Genomic DNA, 11,798 nt, shown 5'->3' on the forward strand with positions numbered 1-11,798 from the left:
TAAGCCCTGAAAGAGAAACACCTCTGGCTTCTCAAACACGCGCCCTTTCTGTTTCCTTTTCCTGGCACCCACTTAGACGCTGCCATCCCAAGCCCTCTGCTCACTCCCTCTGATACCTTCCCTCCACCAGCAGAGCTCTGGGCCATGGGCAGCTGGGTTCACACGCCTGTAATTGTCTTCCCAGCTGGACCCTGGGACATCAGAGAGGACATCGTACACTCCTTTTCCATCACTCTCTATCCCTAGCACATGAACCACAGGACCTTAGCAATTACATTTCACTCATATTTTCCAGGAAACTGAGCTTGAAGAATCAGGAGTTCTCAGTGCTGAGCACTCATCCAGCCCCACCTCCGAAGTGTTGCCATGATCTTCACTCCCCCCCCACCCCACCCCGCTGCCTGCCAGTGGCCACCCGGCTCCTCCCGAGCACTTCCACTTCCACTGGCAAAGTGGTTGGGTGCAGTCATCCGGGTTTCACAGGCTGGGGCTCAGAGCCCGGCTTTCTCCTAGCATAACCTCTGTTTCTCGACTGTGAAATGGCATAGCAGTACCTAACGCACAGGAGTGCTGTGAAGAGAAACTGAGCAAACCCTATCTAGTATCAAGCGATTTCTTAGTAAATGTTAACTATTATTATGCCGTTTCCCATAACAGCCCCGCCTCTCTGCAGATAGCTCTGTTAGAAACTTCTTAGCCTTCTTTTAGTTGGAACCTTTATTCCTGGAGTTGCCATCTTGTATGAGTTGCCCAAAGCCTCAGTGAGTTAGAGCTAGTGGCAGACTTGGGACCAAAACCCAGATCTCTCCACAGGCCAGGCTGTCTCTGAAATCCGTGCTGCACGAATGGAAAGGAAGCCAATCTACCATAACAAAATGCTATTATCATTTTTCCCATTTTAGAAGCTGAGGCAACGAAGTGATTTTCACTCGTTTGAGAGCTAGTTAGTAAGAGACCAGTTACAACTGCATGTTTTTCTCTAGTTTGGTGCTCTGCCACACTACGGTCTGGCTTTGATGCGGTTCTCTTTGCTCCTTCCTTAGCAGGCAGAGAGGGAGGCACTTGTGGATTCAGGTAGAGAGCAGAGTTCTATGAGATCCCACCCATCTCCCTGTTCACACCTTCTTATGCTAAGGAGTTGGTTGAAGGACAGGAATAGTTCTGGCCTGCAAGTGTATCAGAGAGACAAGATGGTCCTTCAGTTCTATAGAACACATTCTGCTTCCAGAGAGCCTGTTCTGTAGAGATGATGGTCCAAAGGATGGGGGTACCCCAGTGGGAGCACCCTGGGGGTTCAGGGCACTCTGAGCATCTAAGGCAGTGGTTCTCAACCTTCCTAATGCCGCGACCCTTTAATACAGTTCCTCATGGTGTGGTGACCCCCAACCATAAAATTATTTTCATTGCTACTTCATAACTGTAATTTTGCTACTGTTATGAATTGTAATGTAAATATCTGATATGCAGGATGTATTTTCATTGTTACAAATTGAACATAATTAAAGCATAGTGATTAATCACAAAAACAATATGTAATTATATATGTGTTTTCCAATGGTCTTAGGCGACCCCTGTGAAAGGGTCGTTCGACCCCCAAAGGGGTTGTGACCCACAGGTTGAGAACCGCTGATCCAAGGGAATTGCTAGAAGGTTGTTTGAACAGGCATTTACCAATTGTATGATAATGATGCGCATTAGATACAGGCTGGACCTCATTCCACATCAGAGGTGATAAACAGAACATTTAAAATTGTGTTCATAGATAAAACACCAGAAAAAGAAGTCTTTGTGGACCAGAAATAAAGCTGTTACCCCACCCCCAAAAAAGGAGAAAAGAAAATATACAGAGAGAACCCATAGTCACAGGCAAGGGTTGGAGCCTTGTGATCCATGGCTGGAGGGAACACTTAAACATCATCCAGGCCGTAGTTTCAATGCCTGAACCAAGATAGAGAGGCCAGTGCTCTTGTTGGGAGCTCCGTTATTGACAAGGGGCTTGGACCAGAATCTCTGAGGAAGCTGAAACCTAAAGCAGAAAGCTGGAATAGCCTCCTTCCTGGAATTACATGCAAAATCAAGGTGCCTACAGTAACTAAGAAGGAAAAGTCACCTTCATAATACCCAGTCACAAACCTTTAGGATGAGTTCAGGGCTCAGTAGTATTCTATTTCCTCAGAGCATGGGTCTTGAGCTACGTCTCAAATAAAAGATCTACACTGGTGCTGTGCATTGAAATTGCCAAACTGCTCCACAGGGAAGACACCATGGTCCAGGAGTGAATGTGGGATGAAATGTTATGAAATTGGTAATGAAAAAAATCAATAGTGGTGATGGATATACTACAACCAGGTGATTGTTCTAAAAGCCACTGAATTACTAGTATAAACTTTAAATGGGTGAATTGTATGGTAGATGATTTATATATCAATAATGCCGTTTAAAATGTCATAGAAGACAAACTCATAATTCTTAATAAAGAATTTAAGGAAAGCCAGCACCATGATATAATTATCATATCCAACAAATTAGAAGAATCACATCTGAGAAATAGAAATAACAAGAGTAATCTGAAAAAGACTTTAAAATATGAATGTTTAAAATCCTCAAAGGAATAAAAGATGGAGTAACACCCACAAAAGAAAAACAGGACTTAGGAAGCAAGAAACATGAAAATACAAAAAAAATACAAAACATATATATATATTTAAAAATATAGCATTAAATTTAAAAAAATGGTCCAAATTATAGATTGGACAGAGCTGAAGAGAGAAGAGAGAATTAGTGAATTTGGAAGTAGACGAAAACTCTTAGAATGTCAGCACAGTGAATTAGAAGATAGAAAACCTGAAAGGAAATGAAAAGACATGAAATGCTCCAATACAGTCTAATAAGAGTTTAAGAAAAAAAATAAAAGAAATAAGAAACCCACACAATAATTGAAGATAAAATGGTGCAGATATTTGTAGAACCGAAGAAATGAGTATTCAGCTTTATAAAACTCGTGTTAAATATGGTAAATCTCCAAACTCCACATAATAAAAAGCTGCAAAACATAAAAATAGTCCGGTTCATGTGGTTCAATGGTTGAGTGTAGACCCATGAACCAGGAGGTCATGGTTCGATTCTAGGTCAGGACACATGCCTGGATTGCGGGCTCAATCCTCAGTAGGGGGTCTGAAGGAGGCAGTTGATCAATGATTTTCTCCCATCGTTGATGTTTCTATCTCTCCCTTTCTCTGAAGTCAATAAAAACAATAAAAAGTGAAAAAAAATTTCTAAAACTTATGGAAGAGAAATATTAACCTCAAAAGAACTACAGCAGATTTCTCATCAGCAATAATAGGAATTCTTTGGTCTAATGTAGAGGAAAGAATGCAAAGATTTAGGGATCCAGGAATGTTGAAGTATAATTTTCATGTGGAGCCTCACTCATTTACCTCCTAACTTTACCCAATGAGGGCTCAAAGATACCTTCTCTAACACAATATTAGGCAATTCATACCTTTTGGAGAGAGAAAAATGGCATGGCTCTGGAGCACTGATGTAATTCTGCAGCAAGATGGAGAAAACTTTTTTTTTATTATTATGGTGCTCTTTTATTATTATTATAGAAATAAAATCACTTTCAGTTGAACAGTTGCATACTAGGTGCCAGGATAGGTGTCGATTTACTCTGTTAAAAATTCCATGTTTGGAACAGAAGCTTCAGATGCGGTCTTCACCTGATTTGGTTTATGGTGGTCTTCTACCGCGCTCCAACATCTGTGTCTTCTGCACAAGTCAAGCAAGTAAATGGGAATATAGCGGTGATCCTTCTCTTTGCCTCTTTCAAGGCCTTGATGGTGGTTCTAATCTCTTTGATGGGATTATTAGAAACAGTTAATAATTTAACTGTTAGAAACTTCTTAGCCTTTTTTCAGTTGAAACCTTTATTCCTAGAGTTGCCATCTTATTTTTATTAAAATATATTTTATTGATTTTTTACAGAGAGGAAGGGAGAGAGATAGAGTTAGAAACATCGATGAGAGAGAAACATCGATCAGCTGCCTCCTGCACACACCCTACTGGGGATGTGCCCGAAACCAAGGTACATGCCCTTGACCAGAATCAAACCTGGGACCCTTCAGTCCACAGGCCAATGCTCTATCCACTGAGCCAAACCAGTTAGGACTAGAGTTGCCATCTTATATGAGTTGCCCAAAGTCACTCTGAGTTAGAGCTAGTAGCACTTTGTAGAGGGTGGAGCAGGGATAGGTGGCGCTAACATTGACTGAAAATAAACCCTGAAGCAGACATTGTCTGTAGGGAGCAGGTGCTCTGGGGAAGTGGAGTTTGACTTCTGAAAACATGTCCCTCATCGGGCCTTTGCAAGGGGAGCCTGGGCACTTGGTGACAGCAATGAAATTTACTCTCCTGTTCCACGCCCCCCAAAAGAAAGCCTTCCAGTGCTTCACCACCTCTTGCCCAATATAGACTCACAAAGGCACCACCTTCTGACTCAAGGATTACAGAGTCTCTCAAAATAAGTTGAACTGAACAACTGCTGCCCCCATTCATAAATGCGGCATTGCTTTTTTTGGTCCACCATTTAGTAGGGCAACTCCAAGAATTCCTCTCTCCCTACCATGATAGCCCTCACTTACAGGTCGGGGAAACATGAGGATTGTTCGTTTTAAGTATCACTGTTCCCAATATACACTCGGGATCAAGGGAAGACACCAAAAGATGTGTTTGTGGACCTACTGGGATTACTGTGACACGCACTTAGCCCAAATCCATGTATTTCCTCCTGACTTGGTTAGGCAGGAAGCCTGAGGTAAAGGCACCAACCTTGATACCTTGATTTTAAAAAAGTCTCTAAATCAGTGGTCGCCAACCGGTGGTCCTCGGACCACTGGTGGTTCGTGAGGTCCGAAAGGTTGGCGACCGCTGCTAAATCATGGTACCCTGCTCAAAGGCCTCCACCTTGACTGGTGTGGTAGAGTGGGGTTCTGGGTCCTCAGAGCCAGTGTTCAATACTGTCTAAAAAGGTGTGGGTATTTCCCTTCCCCCAGGGTATAGTTAATGGCTGTAGGAAAACTCATTGGGAAAGGCTAGAAAGAAGATATACTTGTGACAATAGGTCAGGAATTTTTTTTCTTAAGGGTTTCAGCCTTTCTTTCACTCAAAGAGCTCACTGGGGCTTTGAATTGTTCCTGGTCTAGATTCTCTACTGTAGTGGTTCAAGTTTGACCAGAATCAAACCTGGGACCCTTCAGTCCACAGGCCAATGCTCTATCCACTGAGCCAAACCAGTTAGGACTAGAGTTGCCATCTTATATGAGTTGCCCAAAGTCACTCTGAGTTAGAGCTAGTAGCACTTTGTAGAGGGTGGAGCAGGGATAGGTGGCGCTAACATTGACTGAAAATAAACCCTGAAGCAGACATTGTCTGTAGGGAGCGGGTGCTCTGGGGAAGTGAAGTTTGACTTCTGAAAACATGTCCCTCATCGGGCCTTTGCAAGGGGACCCTGGGCACTTGGTGACAGCAATGAAATTTACTCTCCTGTTCCACGCCCCCCAAAAGAAAGCCTTCCAGTGCTTCACCACCTCTTGCCCAATATAGACTCACAAAGGCACCACCTTCTGACTCAAGGATTACAGAGTCTCTCAAAATAAGTTGAACTGAACAACTGCTGCCCCCATTCATAAATGCGGCATTGCTTTTTTTGGTCCACCATTTAGTAGGGCAACTCCAAGAATTCCTCTCTCCCTACCATGATAGCCCTCACTTACAGGTCGGGGAAACATGAGGATTGTTCGTTTTAAGTATCACTGTTCCCAATATACACTCGGGATCAAGGGAAGACACCAAAAGATGTGTTTGTGGACCTACTGGGATTACTGTGACACGCACTTAGCCCAAATCCATGTATTTCCTCCTGACTTGGTTAGGCAGGAAGCCTGAGGTAAAGGCACCAACCTTGATACCTTGATTTTAAAAAAGTCTCTAAATCAGTGGTCGCCAACCGGTGGTCCTCGGACCACTGGTGGTTCGTGAGGTCCGAAAGGTTGGCGACCGCTGCTAAATCATGGTACCCTGCTCAAAGGCCTCCACCTTGACTGGTGTGGTAGAGTGGGGTTCTGGGTCCTCAGAGCCAGTGTTCAATACTGTCTAAAAAGGTGTGGGTATTTCCCTTCCCCCAGGGTATAGTTAATGGCTGTAGGAAAACTCATTGGGAAAGGCTAGAAAGAAGATATACTTGTGACAATAGGTCAGGAATTTTTTTTCTTAAGGGTTTCAGCCTTTCTTTCACTCAAAGAGCTCACTGGGGCTTTGAATTGTTCCTGGTCTAGATTCTCTACTGTAGTGGTTCAAGTTGAGCATATATTTCCCAGACCTAGAGTTTCTTTGGTTATACAGGTCAAGAAGGACGTTATTGAACTGCTCCTCTATGTTGTTCTAGGGACCCATCACCAGCTTAACACCTACAATGATCCCTTTGATCAAACGTCCTGATTACCACCCTGTCCTTGATTCCCTTTGTGATAAGCATGCCTTTCCTGCCTTTGATGGTTAGGTGCTGCTACCTTGCCTCTTCCATTTCAGGATCCCATCATCTCCTGTGAAATCAGGGAGCTCCTTTCAATTGCAGCGTCTCCCACTGCCAGTCCCAGCCCGAAAGAACCCGACTTTCAGATGGATCTGCACAATATGCTGGCACCAGCCCTGAGTGGACTGCCGTAGTGTTCCAGCTCTGCTTACGGGGTGGTTCGGAAGAATGTAGAGGAGGGATACCCTCCTGTTGTACAGGCCTACGAGGAGTACTTGTCATGATGTGCTTTATCTAGAAGGAGAAATGACCCAAGATCTGGCTCTGAACCAATTCATGGACAGTAACTAATGCTTTGAAAAATATTCAGGGACTGGGAAGGAATAAGATTAAGCCTTCCAGTGTTTCTCAACCTTCCTAATGCCACGACCCTTTAATACAGTTCCTCATGTTGTGGTGACCGCCAACCGTAATATTATTTTCATTGCTACTTCATAACTGTAATTTTGCTACTGTTATGAATCGTAATGTAAATATCTGATATGCAGGGTGTATTTTCATTGTTCGCAACCCACAGATTGAGAACCGCTGGATTTGTGACAAGATGTTTTGGGAAAGAGGTATATGAATGGATCAATCAATCATAATGGGTCCAGGATGTGAAAATATATTTGTTCCCTGGGAATGTTCTCCCAAAGGTACCCATGGGGCAGGAAGCTCTCAAACAATCTATAAGAGAGACGTCCCCTCCCTCGCTGCCACCCTGACCCTTCTCAGAGCTGGACCCAGTTGGGACTTCTTTGCAGAAGGTATTATAGGTTCCCTTTTGGAAAAAATAGGAATTCACTATTAAAGTGAAGGTTATGAAGTCTTTGAACCTGTTGGAGGAAAGCAAGGGTCAGACTGGACATAAAACTAAATCAGGGAACAGTCACCTGGAATTACCAACTGATGTCCAGCTGAGTAAGCATCACTTCCAAGCTCTTTTCATGAGGCCAGCATTATCCTAATTCCAAAACCACTGCAAAGAAAGAGAATTACAGGCCAATATCCCTGATGAACAGATGCTAAAATCCTCAACAAAATATTAGCAAGTAGGATCAAGCAATACATTAAAAAGATCATACACCATGACCAATTTACAAAATAAACTGACAAACACAACAGGTCCAGAGGCATGGAAGCATGGCACAGACTTAGAGGAAGGGGGGATGGGTCTCAGGAAGAGATTAATCAAAGAACTTATTTGCATATATGCATAGCCCATGGACACAGACAATTGTGTAGTGGAGGCCTGGGGTGCGGTGGGGTGGGAACTGGGTGGAGGGAAGCAAAGGGTTGGGGGAACTGGGAAACATCTCTAATACTCTCAACAATAAAGATAAATAAAAATTTTAAAAACAGTCCATAAGATATCTTGCCCTACGAATGTTAGCCTCTTTCCCAGTGACCTTGTATTTGATCAATGAGGTTATGAGCATCCCATGGTGGGAGAGGCTAAGACATGTACTTTCCTTCACTGAGGCTGGCCTGGCCACTATCACTGCTGAATATCCAATTCCCCAGAAGCAGCAACTAACTTTGAATCCTCAACATGTACCATGGTCTAGAGCAGTGGTCGGCAAACTCATTAGTCAACAGAGCCAAATATCAACAGTACAACGATTGAAATTTCTTTTGAGAGTCAAATTTTTTAAACTTAAACTATATAGGTAGGTACATTGTTATTAACTTAATTAGGGTACTCCTAAGGCTTAGGAAGAGCCACACTCAAGGGGGCAAAGAGCCACATGTAGCTCTCGAGCCGCAGTTTGCCGACCACGGGTCTAGAGGTACCAGTCCATTACTTACCAGGAAGACTGACTGCATTAGATCCCTTTTTCATGGTGGAAACAGCAGTTTGGTTCTCAGGGAATAGATATTACCTAGCTATGCATTTTCTGTCTCTAACCACCATGAAAACTTCTGTCAGGAACATTGCCTCTGGGTTTAATGAATGTCTGATTCACTGTCATGAATATTACAGGAAGTTTCTAGCATTATGGTCATGCTAGTTTCTATAACAAAAATAATGGTTTAATACAATAGATATTTATTTATTGATTATGTAGTTTTCTAATGTGCATGTCTTTTGTTGGTGAATGCAACAGTCCTTTACATAATGTTTAGGGGTGTTCTTGTGGCTCCTCTATTTTTTAGAAACTTAGAGTTCTCAACATTCAGATGGCAGATAGGAAAAGAAAGTGTGGACATTGCCAATCAGCTTCTTAAAAGTGCCAGCTTTGCCCTGGCTGGTGTGGCTCAGTTGGTTGGGCATCGTCCCTTGCACCGAAGTGTTGTTGGTTGTATTCCTGGTCAGGGTACATGCCCAAGTTGCAGGTTCAATCCCCAGTTGGGATGTGTATGGAAGGCAACCAATGGATGTTTCTCTCTCACATTGATGCTTCTCTCTCTCTCTCCCTCCTTACCTCCCTCTCCATACCTCTCTCTCTAAAAAATTAATAAAAACATTTTTTAAAAGTCCCAAACTTGAAGTGACGCACACCACTTCTACTCATATTCCACCAGTGATATTAGTTAGGTGGATGCAAGGGATGTTGGGATGGTAGTCTACTCTAGTGTCAATTTCATACTGTATGAATATTGTGTGGCTAGCTAGTGATCTAGGTATAATGTTATTAGCCTGCCACACAGGTAGACTGGTCATCAAATATCAGTGCACACCTCTCTTCCCATATTTACATACTTACACACACACACACAGACACACATTCACAAATATCACTCACTCACTAGATCTAGTTCAAAGCCCAGGATCTCTGGGTGATGTACAGTTCTCTCTTTCAAGTCTGGATGTACTTCCTTGTGGTTCAGAGACCTATGAACTCAAGCAGAAGTATTTTCCCTCCTCTAACCACCACTAAAAAGACATTGTGGAGGCAGAAAAAGGACAGCCACAATAAAAGTTTCTTTCAGAAAATAGAGGAATAGGAACTACAGAGCAAACACTTAGACAAGACAATGATAAAATCTTGCTGGACAGACACACTAGATCAGCGGTTCTCAACCTGTGGGTTGCGACCCCTTTAGGGGTCGAACGACCCTTTCACAGGGGTCGCCTAAGACCATCGGAAAACACATATATAATTACATATTGTTTTTGTGATTAATCACTATGCTTTAATTATGCTCAATTTGTAACAATGAAAATACATCCTGCAGATCAGATATTTACATTACAATTCATAACAGTAGCAAAATTACAGTTATGAAGTAGCAACGAAAATAATTTTCTGGTTGGGGGTCACCACAACATGAGGAACTGTATTAAAGGGTCGCGGCATTAGGAAGGTTGAGAACCACTGCACTAGATGCTGTCTACTCCACGGTGAGGGTGAAATCTCTTGATTAGACCTTAATCCTGGTCTCTGGAGGAACTTCCTCCTCCATTATTCTCCTGGCGCCTGCCTCCACCTTTGGAAGTTTCCTCCATGCCCATCTCCCTCCTTGGTCTCCTCTGAAGTGAGCGTTGCTGAGCTGTGGCATCCTTGGGACTCCACAGCATGCACACCCTGCATCTAGCCGGTGCACATTGGGAGCCTGAGAGAGGTTTTATATTATAAAGTGGATTTTTTTGTTTTTGATACTTTTAGTTTTGTTTTTAGGTCAGGATCATGATCTCTCTGACAACACAATTCTCTCTCTCAAAAAAAATTAGACTTTTAATCTATTGGCTTCCAGTCAATTCCATGTGGCAGCAGGCGTGCCCAAGTCTTTCCTAGAATAAGTCTCCATATCGCCTTATCTCTCTGCCTCCTCATTCTCACACCTCTCTCAGCTCTTTGGAGGCTATCGAGGCGTCTGCAGTGACAGGCTTGCGTGCCGAGGTAGTAACTTGAAGTTGATATTTTTCACAGACTGAGTCTCTATGTAACTGAAATCTTAATGAATCTTTGTTGCACAAATATATTTTGCGCCTTAACTCTCATTGAGGCCCAGAAGTCTTGACTTTTCCAATTCTGCAAGGTCCCATATCTCTTTACCAGCCCCATCACCTTTAATTTCCACTTCATTGACAGATCACTAAGCCCAAATCATCTCCGTGTCTGCCTGTGAGGAACTGAATCTAAGATCCCTGTATATGTTTGTCTCCCTTTTAGGATGTAAATTCCACCATGGTGAAGACTTTGTCATGCTCATCACTGTATGCCAGTGTCTGGCACCTACTAGAAGGTGCTAAAGAATATCTATTGATTGAAAGAATGGAATAGGCACAACTAAATATTTATTTAGTGAAAACAAATGTAGTGCTCACCTTGAGAGATGTTCTGGTAAACACATTTCCTTTCCTTTCATTATATTCAGGGATGTTTGACAGCCCAGTAATGCTGTAGCACCTTTTTGACGGGCGGTTTGGAAACCTGCCTGGTGGACCTGAATGAATGAACATGGTATGTGCCCAGAACTTGGAAGAACAGAGAACACACAATGGGGGGAAATGAGGCAAAGCAGAGCTTGCCTGGTAGGTACAGTCGAGTTGGAGCAGCCCCACCACTGGCAAGAGTATGGAGGGGGACGTCTACCATCTCCACCTCCCTCCGTACAAGTAGCCACACTTCCTTTTGGCCGAGCAAGGAAACGGCTCTTTCCTCACGGAGTTGTGGGAGGGAAGGGAATATCCAGTTCTAGGTGTTTCCCTTTGATAAAATGAACTCTGGGGCTGATGCCTAGTCCCATTTAATCCGCAGTGTTTCAAGCACTTTGTGGAGGGTGGAGCAGGGATGGTGGCGCTAACATTGGCTGAAAATAAACCCTGAAGCAGACATTGTCTGTAGGGAGCGGGTGCTCTGGGGAAGTGAAGTTTGACTTCTGAAAACATGTCCCTCATCGGGCCTTTGCAAGGGGACCCTGGGCACTTGGTGACGGCAATGAAATGTACTCTCCTGTCCCACGCCCCCCACACGAAGGCTTTCCAAGGCTTCCATCCCATCCCCCACCCCTAATACCACCACATACCACAACCCATCATGGCTCCTTGGTGCTTCACCACCTCTGGCCCAATATAGACTCACAAAGGCACCCCTCTGACTCAAGGATTATAGTCTCTCAAAATAAGTTGGCCTGAACAACTGCTGCCCCCGAACACAGACCGAGTGGAAATTCCAAGGGACAAGGTTCACAGTGTCTCGTGCTAAAGCCCCTGCGCCTGTGTCCCTGTAGGCGCCAGGCCAGGAAGCGAATGGAAAGATCAAATCTTTCCGAGGCT

This window comes from Myotis brandtii, unplaced genomic scaffold (genome assembly GCF_000412655.1).
Source record: "Myotis brandtii unplaced genomic scaffold, ASM41265v1 scaffold882, whole genome shotgun sequence".
In the NCBI taxonomy this organism is placed as follows: Eukaryota; Metazoa; Chordata; class Mammalia; order Chiroptera; family Vespertilionidae; genus Myotis; species Myotis brandtii.